A 5631-nucleotide genomic window follows, 5' to 3' on the forward strand; every position below is an offset into this window, starting at 1 on the left:
ATGGCTAATGATGTGTTCCTCTGCTCAAACATTTTAACAAAATCAATGGCATGTGCCCTGAATGCCTGTTTCTTTTTTTGGGTGGGGGAACCTTGCTGACTGTCTAGCTTTTATTTGATTGTTAGTTCTCAAAGATTATGATAAAATATATATATATATATATATATATATATATATATATATATATATATATATATATATAGTTCAATATCTTTACTGCCTTCTATTTGGTTGTTTTCCTTCAAATTGACACTGAAATAGTTTTCCATCTGGAAAATTATCACTGAGACAGACAGCACGCCTAAAAAAAAACCTTGTAATTTACACTATATTAAAGGGATAGTTTGAGATTTTGCAATGAAGCCTTTTATCTACTTCCCCAGAGTCAGATGAAGAGGAACAGCTAGCATGCTAATGTTCCAGTAGACTTCCAGTCATTGCGCTAACGCTAGAGACATACAAATTCTATTCTGTTGCAGGTGGCGATATACAGTTGAAGTCAGAAGTTTACATACACTTAGGTTGGAGTCATTAAAATTAGTTTTTCAACCACTCCACAAATTTCTTGTTAACAAACTATAGTTTCGGCAAGTCGGTTAGGACATCTATTTTGTGCATTACAGAAGTCATTTTTCCAACAATTGTTTACAGACAGATTATTTACCTTATAATTCACTGTATCACAATTCCAGTGGGTCAGAAGTTTCCATACAATAAATTCACTGTGCCTTTAAACAGCTTGGAAAATCAGAGAAAATTATGTCATTGCTTTAGAAGCTTCTGATAGGCTAATTTACATCATTTGAGTCAATTGGAGGTGTGGATGTATTTTAAGGCCCACCTTCAAACTCAGTGCCTCTATGCTTGACATCATGGGAAAATCAAAAGAAATCAGGCAAGACCTAAGAAAAAAAATTGTAGACCTTCACAAGTGTGGTTCATCCTTGGGAGCAATTTCCACACGTTTGAAGGTACCACGTTCATCTGTACAAACAACAGTATGCAAGTATAAACACCATGGGACCACGGAGCTGTCATACCGCTCAGGAAGGAGACGTGTTCTGTCTCCTGGAGATGGACTTACTTTGGTGCGAAAAGTGCAAATCAATCCCAGAACAAATCAAATCAAATTTTATTTGTCACATACACATGGTTAGCAGATGTTAATGCGAGTGTAGCGAAATGCTTGTGCTTCTAGTTCCGACAATGCAGTAATAACCAACAAGTAATCTAACCTAACAATTCCACAACTACTACCTTATACACACAAGTGTAAAGGGATAAAGAATATGTACATAAAGATAAATGAATGAGTGATGGTACAGAACAGCATAGGCAAGATGCAGTAGATGGTATCGAGTACAGTATATACATGTACATATGAGATGAGTAATGTAGGGTATGTAAACATTATATTAAGTGGCATTGTTTAAAGTGGCTAGTGATACATTTTTTTCCATCAATTTCCATCAATTTCCATTATTAAAGTGGTTAGAATTGAGTCAGTATGTTGGCAGCAGCCACTCAATATTATGGTCTGATGGCCTTGAGATAGAAGCTGTTTTTCAGTCTCTCGGTCCCAGCTTTGATGCACCTGTACTGACCTCGCCTCCTGGATGATAACGGGGTGAACAGACAGTGGCTCGGGTGGTTGTTGTCCTTGAAGATCTTTATTGCCTTCCTGTGACATCGGGTGGTGTAGGTGTCCTGGAGGGCAGGTAGTTTGCCCCCGGTGATGCGTTGTGCAGACCTCACTACCCTCTGGAGAGCCTTACGGTTGTGGGCGGAGCAGTTGCCGTACCAGGCGGTGATACAGCCCGACAGGATGCTCTCGATTGTGCATCTGTAGAAGTTTGTGAGTGCTTTTGGTGACAAGCCAAATTTCTTCAGCTTCCTGAGGTTGAAGAGGCGCTGCTGCGCCTTCTTCCCGATGCTGTCTGTGTGGGTGGGACCAATTCAGTTTGTCTGTGATGTGTACGCCGAGGAACTTAAAACTTGCTACCCTCTCCACTACTGTTCCATCGATGTGGATAGGGGGGTGTTCCCTCTGCTGTTTCCTGAAGTCCACAATCATCTCCTTAGTTTTGTTGACGTTGAGTGTGAGGTTATTTTCCTGACACCACACTCTGAGGGCCCTCACCTCCTCCCTGTAGGCCGTCTCGTCGTTGTTGGTAATCAAGCCTACCACTGTAGTGTCGTCCGCAAACTTGATGATTGAGTTGGAGGCGTGCATGGCCACGCAGTCGTGGGTGAACAGGGAGTACAGAAGAGGGCTCAGAACGCACCCTTGTGGGGCCCCAGTGTTGAGGATCAGCGGGGTTGAGATGTTGTTACCTACCCTCACCACCTGGGGGCGGCCCATCAGGAAGTCCAGTACCCAGTTGCACAGGGCGGGGTCGAGACCCAGGGGGGGTACTATGGAGGGCACTTTAGAGGGTACTATGGTGTTAAATGCAGCATTATCACATATATTCCTCTTGTCCAGATGGGTTAGGGCAGTGTGCAGTGTGGTTGCGATTGTGTCGTCTGTGGACCTATTGGGGCGGTAAGCAAATTGGAGTGGGTCTAGGGTGTCAGGTAGGGTGGAGGTGATATGGTCCTTGACTAGTCTCTCAAAGCACTTCATGATGACGGAAGTCGTTTAGCCATTCAAAACAAATACAATCTGAACAACATAATAATAGAATATTGCACCATATCAAAGAAAAATAAATAACAATGTGCAAAACTGCAGCATCCCACTTAAAACATTAAACTGGTCACTCATTTCTCTCTCTTCTTAATTGGCATGTTATAACCAGCAGCACACAGCAATGCTGACCATATTTTGCTTTTATGAGAGATTTGCATTAAGAAATGCAAGCTGCCTCACTTTCAAGGGGCTGATGCAGTTTCTTCTCTCAGTAATTATTTGTCGAGAAGACCCTTTCAGAGGGAACGGATGTGGCCACTATAGAGTCTCCCTGTCATGACTTTAGTGAGCCGTGGGTAGGTCAGTGATGCCAGAGCGTTTGATGCTCTTCAAAGAATAATCTCAGCAGCAGGGAGGGACAGCCCCAGCAGTCAGCTGGCTCAGGCACCAGGGCAACAGGAAGAAGAGGGATCAGATGGAGCAGAAGCACCAGCAGTAGTGCCACAAACGTCTGCTGTTTGACGAGAGAGCAACTGGGGATGCAGCACGAAGGAATCCCTCAGCAGATGCCATAATGGAGGTCCAATCCTATTTGGAGGATCTGTAGATCCTCTGAGCTGGTGGAAGAACAAGGCAGTCTTGTTTAGGCCTCAGCTCAGGCATCCCCATCTGGCGTTGTGTAGACTTTAGTTTTTCAGCACCTAGTGTGCTCCTGTGGAAGTATTCCACAGCTACTTTCACTTTGTCCACAGTGGGCTTCATCACCTTCAGAGCATCTCTTACAATCAGGTTGATTGTGTGGGCAAGACATGGATGATGGGTCCATTCGAACATTTTCATGGCTTTGGTTATGTTAGCTGCATTGTCGCTAACACAACAGACCACTTTTCCATCTACTTGCCATTCTCAGGCCACTCTCAACAGTTCCTCTGCCAAGTTCTCTGAGGTGTGTCTGTCACTGAACTCAAAGCAGTCCAGAAGACAGCTTGACATCGAAAGATCTTCAATGAAGTGACATGTAATCAACATGTAAGAAGTGGTTACCCTTGATGTCCAGCTGTCAGTGGTAAGACAAACTGCAGTAGCTTTTTGGACTCTTTCTTTGCCTGTGTGCTCTCGTACAGTTGTGGAATAAGTGATTCTGAAAGTGTTTTCCTGCTTGGAATTGTGTACATTGGACTTAGACTATTGCTATAATTTCTAAAACCTCGGTCCTCCACAATCGAAAATGGCTGGCAATTATTTTAGCCAAGATAGCTACAGAAATATCAGTAGCATACTGTAACCGCTGCTTCTTTCTTGCCACAGTTTGCTCGGCCCTGCCTCACGCATCTTTGGTTCATTGGTTGAGACTGCGTGTCTGATTGACAGGAACAACAGGAGAGGCTGTTAGTCTGAGCAGACAGTCAGAACGAATGTGCGTGCGCTTGAGCATTTAGGCATATATTTTTATTTTTTTTGTTCTTTGAATTAGTTAATTCTATTCATTTTAATCTTTTGCTTATTCATAAATTATTTTTTGTATATTTTTATAAATAGTTAGGCTCTCCTAATATGTGAGCCGACTCGTTCGAGAACGACCCATCACTACTGCATAGGTTATATGTGACAGTAGCTAGCGCCATAAGATAGCTACAGAAATATCAGTAGTATACTGTAACCGCTGCTTCTTTCTTCCCATTTTCGAGTAGATTTCTTCCCATAGTATACAAGCCTGTTAAACCATAAATAAGAGTATCCCCTGCCTCACTGATATCTTCAGCCATCTCTGGGAACTGTCAACCTCCTCCAGCAAAACAGAAACAGTAGTGTTAGCTGCAACTGTACTGTTAGCAAGCAAACCATATCCTATTCGGCTTATCAGAAACATCACATGATTTGGCTAAAGTCATGGTGGTTTACAGTATTTAGGAGCACTTGTGCGACATCTGCTGACCTGAATGAAAGTACAAGCAAGGTGTGTTTGAAAGGGGTAGCAAAAAAGCTCATGAATTAATAATGTCTTGGTGGGTGATCTGGTATAACTTTAGATAACCCTATCAGTATCACTCCTGGTTGAATTGAAATAACAAGAAACAAACTCATTTGTCAACCAATTGTATTGACCATTGAACATCCCAATTCCCTAAAATCTCCACAGATTTCTTTCCTTCAAGTTTAAACTTCAAGCTGGGACATATGCTTAAAAATCCACCTTAGCGCTTCAATAAACATAGCCAATTCACCCAGTGCAAAAAAAAAAGATTAAAACAAAACTCCCAGCCATTCAGCACTAACATTGATTCGGAAACATTATGATAAAACAGTTCTGCCAAAAAATTAAATAAAAGTTAAGGAGAGAACTGAAAATTGTTGTTGGTTATTTCTTTTGATCCTCTGGAGCTCATTACGTAAGGACTCAGGCAGGCAATGCATACTTTATTCTGTCATTCACAAAATTCTTCATGATTGGTGGGTCCCCTGCGGGACATTGAACTAACGTAGGATAATGCGATTAGCATGAGGTTGTAAGTAACAAGAACATTTCCCAGGACATAGACATTCCCAGGACATAGACATTCTGATATTGTCAGAAAGCTTAAATTCTTGTTAATCTAACTGCACTGTCCAATTTACAGTAGATATTACAGTGAAATAATACCATGCTATTGTTTGAGGAGAGTGCACAGTTTTGAACATGAAAAGTTATTAATAAACCAATTAGGCACATTTTGGCAGTCTTGATACAAAAATTAACAGAAATGCAATGGTTCATTGGATCAATCTAAAACTTTGCACATACACTGCTGCCACCTAGTGGCCACAATCTACATGGCAGCTGGGCTGGTATAATACATGGCCTTTCTCTTGCATTTCAAATAATACAAAGAAAAAACCAAACGTTCTTTGTATTATCTTTTACCAGATCTATTGTGTTATATTCTCCTACATTCATTTCACATTTTCAAAAACGTCAAAGTGTTTTCTTTCAAAAGGTACCAAGAATATGCATTACCTTG

Source organism: Oncorhynchus mykiss, chromosome 8 (assembly GCF_013265735.2).
Source record: "Oncorhynchus mykiss isolate Arlee chromosome 8, USDA_OmykA_1.1, whole genome shotgun sequence".
Taxonomy (NCBI): Eukaryota; Metazoa; Chordata; class Actinopteri; order Salmoniformes; family Salmonidae; genus Oncorhynchus; species Oncorhynchus mykiss.